The following is a 14,491-nucleotide window of genomic DNA, read 5'->3' on the forward strand; positions in this document are numbered from 1 at the left end:
GTAAATATAGAGAAAAAAAATAACATTGTTCGCTGTATACTATATTTATAAAAGCTACATTACTAGTACAAGCACGGAGCGTATATTGAGTCACTATACGCTCCGTGCTTATACTAGTAATGTAGCTTTTATAAATATAGTATACTGCGAACAGTATTTAAGTTTTTTCTATATTTACCTAGTAGATGGCATCTAGAGTCCGTGGCATAAGTAATATTGGTAGGATTAATACTAAAATAAGAGATCTTATATTTCAAGGGGTTTGCGAGTGGGAGCTCATGATTGGAAAACAAAAACGTTTTTCTCGACCGTTAACAGGGACCTATACAAACTTTGTTTGTATAGGTCCCTGCCGTTAATCACGGGCACAACCTTCTCCTTTTATATGTTTAAAGCAATTGTTTGATGCCGTTAGCGATATCATTGGGTGTAAATTTGGTCGCCACACACGCAATATACACCGATCTTCTGTTTAAAATTTCCCAGTGCCAAAACTTATAAAGGTCCTCACGTTTCCAAATCGGTTGTAATTACATGTATCTGTTTCTGAAAATTATTACATGTATCTGTTTCTGAAAATTATGGAATAATAAATCTTCACTGAATCGCACTACATTGTGCGATTTTTAAAATAATGATTAATATGTTTAAAAAAAAAAATAATAATTAAGTTACTCACCTTGTACATTTCAAAACATCCGGTCCTTATCGCTACCTCAGAAGTAGCTTGGGCTCATTTATTTATGCAGCGCAAAAAAGAGGTGGCGCCCGTGATTTACGGACGTGTCTTTTCTTCGTATGAACCAATGAACAGTCATTTCAACATCGGATCGATAGGCTGTTAGCATTGTCGTTATACAAAAGGTGTACACGTTTTTAGTTTAATAATTTATATGCATAAATGTTGTTGCACGATAATTTGTTACTAGTCAACTTACAACCTGTATTTCTGCGTTTTACTTATAGAACTTATATAAACACTCGCAGTAACGTAAAATTAGCTGAGGTTGAAAGTTTTGTAAATAACAATCGTTTAATGTCAATTGTTTTTTTTTTACGTAAGAGTGATTAAATATTGATTTATACTTTTGAACTTACACTTTATACTAACGCTCGATTGATCTTTGTCTGATATGGTACTACTTGAATGTACTCCTGCTTCTCTTAAGTATGCTTAAATGAACCCCGCTAACGGTAAATTTACTGAAAGATACCCGCTAATGCAAAATTGGTCGTTGACGGCCTTTTTTCTTCATAATGTCCATATTTATGTAAATATTCTGTAAAAAGGTCTCCATATCATCGAAACGCCTAATGAAAAAAAATGTTTAGGCAGGTATTGTTAAAAGAGAATTGTTTCGTTTTCCGTAGCGCGTTTTACGGTATCGGTTTATTGGCGGGGATAAAACTTGGATAATGTCTAGTTCGACCATTGTGTCACACCGGTCTTTACTGACCATCTATGTATAGAATGTAGTTCGACTGGTAAGGGCTGGTATATTTTCCGGGTTACATTAACGTTTACTTAAGAGTTCCCGAGGTCGATTTAAGTAGTACCCGTGCCGACAATGACCAATCAAACTATCCTTACTCATGTTTTTGTCGTTAATTGGTCGGAGGTTCATCTGGTTGTGATTATATCTTCTATAAATTGATATGTGTGTTTGTTTTAATATTCATTGCATATGATGGATCACTTTTAGAGAAATATCTCTTTCCTGTCCTAATTGAGACTGGATATGATTCTACATCACTAGTTTAGTGTACATCATATTGTGGGTATCTTCTATTAGTTGTTCTGTGCTTATTTGGAAACGTGCATCATCATTTGGGTATCCATCTTCTATTTTTCCCCTATTCATCCAGTTTAACCGTTTATCCATATCCTGAACTGTCCTATGGCGATTCTGAATTGTTGTACACCCGCCGGGGGGGGGGGGGGGTAACTTCCCAAAATTTAAGGTCGGGGTGTCCCACTGAGACTCCAAAAATGTGATGATAAAGAAGACCCATTTTGATACAAGATTTTTGAAAAAAGCAGACACATTTTTATACGATACCATTGAGAAGTGGACCCATTTCAATACAAGAATTTTGATAAACTGGACCCAATTCAATACTATAGGACTTGATAAAGTTGACACATTTCATACTAGAAATCAAATCTCTTGATTTTGTGCATCGACTTTCTCCGGAATGGTTCGTAAGGCTGATTTAAGCAATAAATCGTTTGCTGATCCAGAGTGCAGAAAACTATGTGGTTTACGCCTTCGTTTTCGTCATCATTTTCAATGTTTTCATACATTAAAACACCGTTTTCTGTAAATTTAACTATTTTCGCGAAAACAGTACTGTTTTCGGTATCTAATCACACCGGTTTGCGCATGCGCAATTTATGTAAACATTATCGTTAGAAATGGAAGACTAAAATGGATCAACGAATGTCGAAGTACCTGTTATCGAACAGCACCTATTATCGAACTTTTTGTTTTGGTTCTGTATGCGCAAGCGCAAAAGTGCACATGAGGTCACATCGATAAACAACTGGTCGTACAATAAATCCATGACCTACTTGCCTACTTAGCTTGAAACAAATGCGTAGAAAACAGGTGAAATTAATGCATTTATTGTTATTGTCATGTATTGTAATGTAAGGGACACAACTCGTATTGTCTTGTTAAAGCATGCAGTCATGAGTTACTTGTATTGAGATTTATATATATATGTGAATCTATGAATAAAGCCAGTTGTGAGTTACCCACCGACGAGTTCAGAGTTATTACAGTTATTTACACGTTTTTATGTGTTTTTTGCTATTACTTTTTGAATGCTTTTATCAAAACGTGCATTTACACACCAAAAAGCATATTTCCCTTTTCAATTTTGATTGTAGCTGACGCAGATTTTTTCGCGGAGTCCGGGTCACGTGATAGTCATGTGACTTTGTATATACTGGAGTAGTATTTATGCACTGTCTGGTAATGGGTCATGTTTACATCGGCCGCCATTTTGTTTTGTCTGCTAGAGGTGACAATAACCAGGGAATCATCGTTATGATTTCTTGAAGGATATTTGCTGGAAAACTTTACAGATAAGTTAATGAATAATTGAAATGTAAGTCATTAGTTAAAACAAAATGTTTTTGTTATTTTAAGTGTTTCAATTTTGAAGTAATTTCTTAGGTGTTCGATAACTGGTGCGTCCACCATATAACTAATTCAGTTATTAATAATGATTATTGCTTATTACACATTATATTCAAACACTAAATAATATCACTTTCTTCAAAAGTCCTAGTAAACCGTCAGCTTAGTGCGCTGCATCATCAGTAACTTCCGCTAATGAATCGGTAAGTCAACTTTAGCTGACACAATTGATGAACATTACATGTATCGTGCGATTCCCTTATTTCGAGCATGACCTAATTTCGATCACTTTGTTATCCCCACGCTTTTTGAAAAAAAGGTGGGGATATTGTGGTTATCTCCGCCGTCCGTCTGTCTGTCCGTCCGTCCTGGCCACTATCTCCTCCTACACTAAAAGCACTAGAACCTTGAAACTTACACACATGGTAGCTATGAGCATATGTGCGACCCTGCACTATTTGGAATTTTGATCTGACCCCTGGGTCAAAAGTTATAGCGGTTGGGGTGGGGCCGCGTCAGAAATTATCACTCATTTTTTTAGGTTATTTTACATTTACTTCTTTATTTCTACACCGATTCACTTCAAATTTATACTGGACCTCTCTTATGACAATACGGTCAATCTCAACCATGCATGGCCCCATTCCCAACCCTGGGGCGCCCCGCCCACATAGGCCACACCCACCAAAAATTTCCATTTACTATAATTTTTTCATTTCTACACGGATTCACTTCAAATTGATACTGAACTTTTGTTATGACATTAGGGTCAATCTCAACTATGCATGGCCCCAATCCCAACCCTGGGGCGCCCGCCCACATAGGCCATTTACTATAATTTTTTCATTTCTACACGGATTCACTTCAAATTGATACTGAATTTCTCTTATGACATTAGGGTCAATCTCAACTATGCATGGCCCCATAACCAACCCTGGGGCCCCGCCCACATAGACCACACCCACCCAAAATTGCCTTTTACTATAATTTCTTCATTTCTACACCGATTCACTTCAAATTGATACTGAACCTCTCTTATGACAATACGGTCAATCTCAACTATGCATGGCCCCATTACCAACCCTGGGGCCCCGCCCACATAGACCACACCCGCCCAAAATTGCCTTTTACTATAATTTCTTCATTTCTACACCGATTCACTTCAAATTGATACTGAACTTCTCTTATGACAATACGGTCAATCTCAACTATGCATGGCACAATTACCAACCCTGGGGCGCCCAGCCCACATATGTCACACCCATCCAAAATTGCCTTTTACTATAACTTCTTCATTTCTACACCAATTCACTTCTAATTGATGATGAACTTCTCTTATGACAATACGGTCAATCTCAGCTATGCATGGCCCCATTACCAACCCTGGGGCACACCTAGGTCAAACATTCGGCGTGGGGATACGCGTCGGCCTCTGCCGCGCCATTTCTAGTTTACATTAATTGGATCTTTTCACGGTTTGGTAAATTGACAAAATTGAAAAAAGTTGTTTCAGATTCGCAAATTTTCGTTTAAGTTATGATATTTGTGAGGAAACAGTATGGACTGAACATTTACCATTGTCCAATATAGTCATTATATCGTACGATTACCGTAAGTCGACCATGACCTAATTTCGACCACTTTGTTTACATTAAGAACGCGGCCATTTGGATGACGTCACACGCAAGCGCTCCGAGTAATTCGATAAAGTGACATAACTACGCTTATAAACAAAAACAAATAAAAACAAAACGAGGAAAAAACAGGTAAAATTGCATTTCAAAATAAAAAATTTAACTAAAATTACACAAATTAAACTATATCCCATACATTTTATTGGTCCTATTTATTAAATTCCCACAAAAATTGAAATGTAAAGCCGACGATCTTAACATAACACTTTCATTGACAGCGCTTCATATCGGAAATAGTAGTAAATCGTAGTAAATTTAAGGCAAAGCTTTTTTTATTAAATTGGTTTTCAGACCTTTTCTTAATGGTGATTTTTTTTTACTTGTTTTATTTTAAGGCTTATCCAAAACGACTTTTGTAAAATGGGCACAGTGTGACAATAGAGCCTGCAACCACTGGGTACACCTGTCATTTTGTACAGAAATTAAAGTCATCAGAAGAGGTGCAACATTTATGTGCCCATGCTGTGCTAAAGAAGAGTGAAAATTGTTTTTAAGAAAAGTGAAGGAAACTTGTTCAATTGTATTTATAAAATATTGAAAACATATTTAATATATATTTACTGTTTTAGTTCTTGTTAAAATTGTTCAAAGAAGCGAAGTTTTAAGTTACGGTAAGTTGTCCTAATCCATTACCACTAGAGTGCTGTCCCTTTCCCAGATGTGACGTATCGACTTAAGGTAAACAACGCGCAAAGTTAATGTTCTTGTTGTGTGTAAGGAACTATCGGCTTTGCGTAGTAAACATGCTGTAAATAATCATTTTGACATTGATTTAACGGGAATTAAATAAATCTCTGAAGGTAAATAGTATATTGCTGCATTTTGTTGCATAAATTCAGAAATTCTTTTACTTATTTCCTTAACCGGTCGACTTATGGTAATTGGAGGATATGTATCTTTTGACAATTTGAAAACCTCAAAATTATAAAGCGTTGCAACGCGAAATGATTGAATAAGTTGGAGAGTTCTGTTGTTGTCGTTTAAATTAACGAAACTACGAAGATTGCTTATATAAGGTATAAAGTACTTAAACTGTGTATACTCTGCAGAATAGCCGAGAGGGCTAATGCGTTTTTACTTCAGACTAACTCCAGGACTCCGGGGGTCACTGGTTCGAGCCATGGTACCGGCTACTTTTTTTTCCTTTTTTAAATTTTATTCTTGATTTTTTACTGGAACTTTTAAGATCCAATGTTTACATTTATCAATATAAAGCATTTAATGACAAACTTCAAAATATGCCAAAATCTGTGAAAAGGCCCTTTTAAGGACGCGGCTCTAATGATGACGTTACACCAAGTATTTTGTATTTTGTTGTACTAACATTACTACGCTTGAAAATAATTAAACACACGATTAAAATTAGGAAAAAATCAGTTTAATTGCATTTAAAAATCTGACTTCAACTGAAATAATCCTAATTGAGGCCTATTCTGTGCATTTTTTCGGTACTCTTCATTAAACTTGCTCATAAATGTAGACCACTGTGCTGGTGTAAACACATACTTTCATGTTTTTGATTTATTTAAAAGAAAATTATTTTACTTTTTCATGATTCCCAGAAAATGTTGCATGGAAAAATCTCTGTGCGTACATCGCGAAAATAGGTGATATCCCGTATCCACATGTTCAGTGGGTATACCTTGTCCTGATTGGATAATAATTTTATCAAATATTGTAATAATAACATATATGCCAAAATTTTATTTGAACAAATTGAGAAGGTTAGATTGAACTTTACCGGTACGCAGTTGTTTACCACTATCGACAAAGGGGGGGTTTGGGGGCGGTAGCCCCCGATACTAAGGAAATATATAGGATAAAAAGGATTATAAGGTGTTGCATTAGTTGTTATGTGTTAAGGGTTAGGGTACGCTGTTTGATGTTAAGTGTTGCGTACCGGTAAAGTTCACTCGTCCCAATTGTGAAAGTTGTTTTTTTTCTCAATAATTGAGCACTTTTTCGTGTCAATGTTGCTCAACAAAAGATCAACCCATAAAACAGAAAATTGTAAAATGGTAAATAGGATAAGGTGTTATAGAAAAAGTTAAATTAATCTTTCAGTTTCTCTAAATTTGTTCAGTGAATCAAATTTGCAAAGTTTTGTTGACCTCATGCCTATTGCAATCGAGTACTATAGCTTCAGGGGTTTTTCAGCACTGTCTGTGCCTCCGGAAAACGAAGGCGTTCCCAAAGCAAACGGACCCGATCCCAAACAGAAATTATAAAAAAATCCCAACTTCCCAAAAAAAAACTTTTTTTTTTTTTTAAAGAAGCGTTTTATGACTTATGATTATTAGATTATTAATGTACACATGTACAGCTGATGTGTATCATACCAACAAGCACTGCTGTGGTTGAGCGAGGATTCAGCACCATGAACCTGCTGTGTTCCCATTACGCAGCACATTCACACAAACCAAACTTACTCATCTGATGCTTACCTGCATCGAAGGTCTAGATCTGAATGACAAAACAACAAATAAAAACAAATTTATTTGTTAAACCACTGACTTATTTAAGCATGATAAATTCACAATGTTTTCCCAAAATGAGCCATTTCATCGAAGCAAAAATTCCCAAAATGGACAATTTTGTCGATAAAAAATTCCCAATTTGGTCAGACTCCTTTTCCCCAAATAGGCAGAAAAACTCCTGCGCTTTTTGTATGTGACCTATCGACTCAAGGTAAACAAGTCAACGTGCATAGTGTATGTCATTTGCGGGTGTAAGTGGAACTAACAGCTTTGCATGGTTAAACATGCTGTAAATAAACAATTTTGACATGGATTTAACGGGAATTAAATTAATCTTTTTAGGGACATCATTTATTGCGATTGTTTAAATTAATTCAGAAATTATTTTTGTTGTTTCCTTAACCGCTCAACTCAAGGTAATTGGAGGATATTGTTAAGAAACATTGGATATGTGTCGTACGATGCCCTTATTTCGAGCATAGCCTAATTTCGATCACGTTGTTAAGATTATGAACTTGGCCCTTTTGATGACGTCACACTATCTATCTATCTATACTGCCTAACTCCCCTTGCAGGTATTATTCATTATAAAATATTGACAGGTGTGCAGTCAGTGCCAGATAAGTGTTAAAAGTAGTGAAAGGAGACTTCAAAAGTGAAAAAGTGAGAAAGATAAAACAGGGGTTAACGTAAGAAATTGACACTCAATTTTTTATTGTCATTTGATCTTGAAGAATTGATTCACATGCATTATTATGCTACATTTAATTTCAGCTGTATTCAATGTATCAACAATAAAATAATAATCGTTTTTATAATATAAAGTTGTCAACAAAACAAAATCTGGACAGTTTTATTTCATTGAATAGTCACTATTGAATACAATACATATCAAAAGTTTATTACTATTAAAATTGTAAAATGGTATACTTGTCACTATATCTATAGCAGTTAAGGCATAGATTTAAAGGGGGAGGGCTTAAAATAGTACATGTGTACTGTGAAAATCATGTTGATGTCTTTGATGAAGAGTTCTCACTACGGTATTTTAAACTGTGAATATGTAACATACAAGTTATTCACAGTTTACAATTTCGTGATTCATTTTCATATTTTCTCTTCCATTCTTTTTCGGTTGTTTTTGTTTGTTCTTTTGACTGTTTCGAGTTACTTTTATTAAAGATAGAAAAGATTGGCTGGGCGATACCGTCCGCCATGTTGAAACGATTGCCGAGTAGAACTTGTTTTGAGCGTTTAGATTGGCTTATGGTTATATTACACTAATTCCGATTCCCATAGGGTCCCATTATAAAACTGACAACTTTCACAGCATTTTTCTTGCCTTTTCGACATATCAATTTTTCCGAACCTGGTATCATTTTAAAGATGGATCTGTCCTCTTCCAATAATTGCAATCAGAAACATATCGTCTCGCAACTTCTAAGAAAGTAAATAGGTGTCGAATGAACCCACCGTAGAAAAACGTATTTCGGAATCCTAATTTCGACAAAAGCCCCACACAATAGAAAACACACCCTCAAAAGTTCATCTTTTATGTTGTTTTCCAATCCAAGGCATCAAAGTACTCCAGACACATACAGGATATAACAAATAACCACAAAAGACATGTCTCACATTGTTAAATGGCTTATTTTCAAGAAGAGAAAATGAACTCTTTAGAAATAGGCACTACTTTCGAATGGACCACGGAGGGATACACAATGATTTAGTGTAATGTAACCTTATACAATGCAAGCAACCAATCAAATCTTGTTTTACTTGTACTTGATAAACAAATATATTGACCCAAAGAAAATAAATAGATACAAGGGGAAAAGTAAAAAAAAAGCCGCAAGTATGCTAATAGGAAACGGACTTGCCCGGCGGACTGCCGTTATCTACTTTGGAAAATCACTTGCCCGCGACGATTTTAACCCGGGCAAGCGTGCGTCAGCTTTAAAAAAGCCCTGGATAAAAGTATGATAGAGTTATCATATAAGGTTAAAAACTGATAAAAACATGTCTCCCAGAGTTCAAGGGGCAGAAGGGGAAAGCAGGGACAACTTAAAGTTAAACACGCATGCGCTCCGAGTATTTGTTTTACTTACATTACTACGTTTGAAAATAAATATAGACACAGCTAAAAATAAAATAAGGAAACAAAGGAAGTATAATTGCATTTCAAAATCGTATTTCAACTGAAATAATCCAAATGTATGCCTATTCCATTCATTTTTTCAGTGCTGTTCATTAAACTTTCACAAAAATTGCAGATGACTGCGCTGTGTGAACATGACACTTTCATGTATTTGATTTATTTTAAAGAAAATTCGTTTACTTTTTTATGATTCTCAGAAAATATTGGCGCACATGGCCAAAATTGGTGACATCACGATAAACACTTGTTCAGTGGGTAAACCCTGTCCCGATTGGATGCTAACTTTATCAAATTTTTGAAAGCAACATAAATGCCAAAATTTTATTAGAACAAATTGCGAATATTGTTTTGTTTTTTTTGCAATCCTCGAGAATGTTTTTTTGCCAATGTTGTTCAAAAGAAGATCGACCAATAAAACAGACACTTGTTAAATTGTAAATAGAAGTTAAAAAAAAATTAAAATCATCTTCCAGTTTCTTATAAATATGTTCAGTGAATCAAATTTTCGAAGTTTTGTTGGCCTATTTTTATTGCAATCAAGTACTCTCACATTTTGGATGTGACGTCTCGACACTAGGTTAACAACACGCGTAGTGAATGTAATTTGCGGATGTGTATGAAACTATTGGCTTTGCGCGGTTAAACATTTGTAAATAAACAATTTTGACATGGATTTAAGGGACATGAAATAAAAACGATGAGCTTGTTTTCTGTACACAGCTTAGGTATTTCCGCCACCTTTTTTGTGGTGATGTCATTTTTACACAATGCGCATGACAAGGAAATTTGTCCATTGTTATAACTGATTGGAGCTTGAACACTTCGCCCAGCTGCTTAATGTCAAACTTGACATTTAATATTTTGTCATTTTGTTAATTTTTTGTTAATTTTTATTTAAAGCATTTGTTGAAATTAGTTTTTTGCATGACAAATGTAATTCAACATGGTTCAGTGTGTGGCTTTCAGGTGCATGGAGTGTCCAGCCAAAACTTACATGAACACCCACCAGATTTCAAAACAAAATATTATTTTTATATATTTCCTGAAATTGCGAGACAATATTGTTAATGTATTAATATTACTAGAATCACGGAAACACATTATTGTTATGCCTTTTTGTAGATCACATACATGTATACAGATTATTTTTAATTCCACTTTTTTCATTTACATGCATGCTTAAATGGTTAGGTATCGAAAACACGTTATTTTAACCTTTTGCTAATCATTAAAAAAAATAATACAATGTAGATGAATTAGCACAAGAGCTATAAAAAAAGGACAAATACCTTTCAACTTATAAATAACTTAAGTTATGGTCTGCGTCTCCATAATATAAATTAAAAATTAAAAATATGTCTGTTTATCAATTATTTTTCCTGAACTTACAAGAAATTATGAGAAAATAAAAAAATAACTATGCAAACTAAGTCATATGGATATTTAACCCAATAATTTACTGTTTTCTACACAAACTAGATACAGACAATTTTTATCCCCCGCCAGAGGCGGAGGGATATTGTTTTGGCGTTTTCAGTCCGGCTGTCCGTCCGGCACTTTTGTGTCCGGAGCCATATCTTGGAAGTGCTTTGGCGGATTTCATTGAAACTTGTTATGAGTATATATATGCATAAGAGGATGATGCACGCCAAATGGCATTGTACACCATCTGTTAAAAACAGAGTTATGGCCCTTTGTATCTTGAAAAAATGCTTTTTACTATAGGCTCTTTTGTGTCCGGAGCCATATCTTGGAAGTGCTTTGGCGGATTTCATTGAAACTTGGTATGAGTATATATATGCATAAGAGGATAATGCACGCCAAATGGCATTGTACACCATCTGTTAAAAACAGAGTTATGGCGCTTTGTATCTTGAAAAAATGCTTTTTACTATAGGCACTTTCGTGTCTGGAGCCATATCTTGACAGTGCTTTGAAGGATTTCATTGAAACATGGTATGAGTATATATATGCATAAGAGGATGATGCACGCCAAATGGCATTGTATACCATCTGTTCAAAACAGCGTTATGGCCCTTTGTATCTTGAAAAAAAGCTTTTTACTATAGGCACTTTTGTGTCCGGAGCCATATCTTGGAAGTGCTTTGGCGAATTTCATTGAAACTTGGTATGAGTATATATCCCCCGCCAGAGGCGGAGGGATATTGTTTTGGCGCTGTCCGTCGAGCTGTCCGTCTGTCCGTCTGTCACTTTTGTGTCCAGAGCCATATCTTGGAAGTGCTTTTGCGGATTTCATAGAAACTTGGTATGAGTATATATATGGATAATAGGATGATGCACGCCAAATGGCATTGTACACCATCTGATAATAACAGAGTAATGGCCTTTTGTATCTTCAAAAAATGCTTTTTTTAGTGTCAAATATAACACTTTTGTGTCCAGAAGTATATAGGCGGGGGATATCAATTCTACGAATTTGCTTGTTTAAACAGCAATTAGAATAATATTAATAAAATTAATATTGTTTGCTAACACTAGTTGACATGCGATATTGAACTATTCACAATCAAATATAATATGCTAGTGGTTTTGTGCATGGATCATACTAATTATCCTCGCCAAAATTTCGGAAGGGGATATAGTAATAGTCTCCGTCCGTCTGCCTGTCCGTCCTTCTGTCCAAAACTTTGTCCAGAGCATAACTACAAATCTATTCAATGGATTTACTATAAACTTAGAATATAAACAAATGGCAACTAGGAGTAGTGCAGTGACCAAGAACCATAACTCTATCTACCTTAGTTTTTTAATTATCTCCCTTGATTATATCAAATTAAATTTTTGTCTGGAACTTTGTATCTTGAAAAAATGCTTTTTACTATAGGCACTTTTGTGTCCGGAGCCATATCTTGGAAGCGCTTTGGCGGATTTCTTTGAAACTTGGTATGAATATATTCCCGCGCCAGAGGCGGAGGGATATTGTTTTGGCGTTGTCCGTCCATCCGGCTGTCCGTCCGGCACTTTTGTGTCCGGAGCCATATCTTGGAAGTGCTTTTTGTGGAAAACGCACGACTTATTAATTCACCAAAATAAATTGTGAAGGCTTAAGAACCTTCCTTTGTCTTAGTTGTGTGTTATTGTCCTCCGTCCGTCCATCTATCATTATGTTCATCCGTCCAATTTGCACCCATCCTCAAACAAAGCATATGTTGCGGGGGATACCTTGGGCCTTTCAGGCTCTCTTGTTTAGATTATTTTTATTTTGCATTTTCTAAATTAGAAAGACTCTATTCTATTTCACTAACTGTAGTAAATTTTTCTTATTTTTGCATTTGATTCACTGAAGTTTCCTAATCTCCATAAATATTGTTTTTTAAATCAAATTAGACCTGTTTTGTAAACTAGATTTTTGAAGCACTTTCTGGACTAACAGTAACTTATATTTATATCATTTTTTTTTGACAGATTTTGAACTTCTTTTTACATTCATTAAGGTATTTGCTGTATGTTGTTCATTTTTGTAACGATACTTAGATTCTTTAGACTTGGCTTGTACCTGTTCTTAATTTTCTGTCATTGTTCTTCATTTTCCGAGTTCTTGGAATAAAGATTAGTTATTATTGTTAAAGCTGCCTTGGTTTTCACTTATAAATAAATTCTTTGAGTGTATTTAGGCGTCCCTGACTGAATGCCTTTAGTTAATTGAATTACAACCAGTCAGTATATTCATCCTGACTGGAAATAAGAGTATGTCAAATAAATATTTCCGCATTACATAAATGCTTACAAAGTTACATAACTTGTAACCGTCCTGTGACCGGTTCATTTGTGTAAGCGAAGGGGACCGCACTACCACACCTGGATAGGACAGTTGAGTTTGATAATGGTTTGGATCGGTAAAAAAACATGGCCGCCAGGGGGGGGGTTATGTCCCCCACTATAGTAGTGGGGGATATATTGTTTTTGCTCTGTTGGTTGGTCTGTTGGTTGGTTTGCGCCAACTTTAACAGTTGCAATATTGAAGATAGCAACTTGATATTTGGCATGCATATGTATCTCATGGAGCTGCACATTTTGAGTGGTGAAAGGTCAAGGTCATCCTTTAAGGTCAAAGGTCAAATATATGGGTCAAAATCGCTCATTTAATGTACACTTTTGCAATATTTCAATATTCAAGATAGCAACTTGATATTTGGCATGCTCATGGAGCTGCACATTTTGAGTGTTGAAAGGTCAAGGTCATCCTTCAAGGTCAAAGGTCAAATATATGGGTCAAAATCGCTCATTTAATGTACACTTTTGCAATATTTCAATATTCAAGATAGCAACTTGATATTTGGTATGCATGTGTATCTCATGGAGCTGCACATTTTGAGTGTTGAAAGGTCAAGGTCATCCTTCAAGGTCAGAGGTCAAATATATGTGGCCAAAATCGCTCATTTGATGAGTACTTTTGCAATATTGAAGATAGCAACTTGATATTTGGCATGAATATATCATGGAGCTGCACATTTTGAGTGGTGAAAGGTCAAGGTCATCCTTCAAGGTCAAATATATGGGTCAAAATTATTTTAACCTTTTGCTAATCATTAAAAAAAATAATACAATGTAGATGAATTAGCACAAGAGCTATAAAAAAAGGACAAATACCTTTCAACTTATAAATAACTTAAGTTATGGTCTGTGTCTTCATAATATAAATTAAAAATTAAAAATATGTCTGTTTATCAATTATTTTTCCTGAACTTACAAGAAATTATGAGAAAATAAAAAAGTAACTATGCAAACTAAGTCATATGGATATTTAACCCAATAATTTACTGTTTTCTACACAAACTAGATACAGACAATTTTTATCCCCCGCCAGAGGCGGAGGGATATTGTTTTAGCGTTTTCAGTCCGGCTGTCCGCCCGTCCGGCACTTTTGTGTCCGGAGCCATATCTTGGAAGTGCTTTGGCGTATTTCATTGAAACTTGTTATGAGTATATATATGCATAAGAGGATGATGCACGCCAAATGGCATTGTATACCATCTGTTAAAAACAGAGTTATGG

At 35.3% G+C, this 14,491-nt stretch overlaps 1 protein-coding gene across 3 annotated transcripts in view; it reads left to right on the forward strand.

Moving 5' to 3' along the window:
* LOC127834188 (uncharacterized) overlaps positions 1-14,491 on the forward strand; it is a 56,780-nt gene that overhangs the window by 2,861 nt on the left and 39,428 nt on the right. The window contains exon 1 of one of the 3 annotated variants that reach the window (XM_052359835.1): positions 3,209-3,349. The exons of 1 other annotated variant lie outside the window; for it this stretch is intronic. The gene's annotated coding sequence lies outside the window, so the exon portion shown is untranslated. Of the gene's footprint in view, positions 1-3,208; positions 3,350-9,147; positions 9,295-14,491 lie in introns of those variants that run through there. One more of the 3 variants, XM_052359842.1, reaches the window with a different exon arrangement.

Source organism: Dreissena polymorpha, chromosome 1 (assembly GCF_020536995.1).
Source record: "Dreissena polymorpha isolate Duluth1 chromosome 1, UMN_Dpol_1.0, whole genome shotgun sequence".
Classification (NCBI taxonomy): domain Eukaryota; kingdom Metazoa; phylum Mollusca; class Bivalvia; order Myida; family Dreissenidae; genus Dreissena; species Dreissena polymorpha.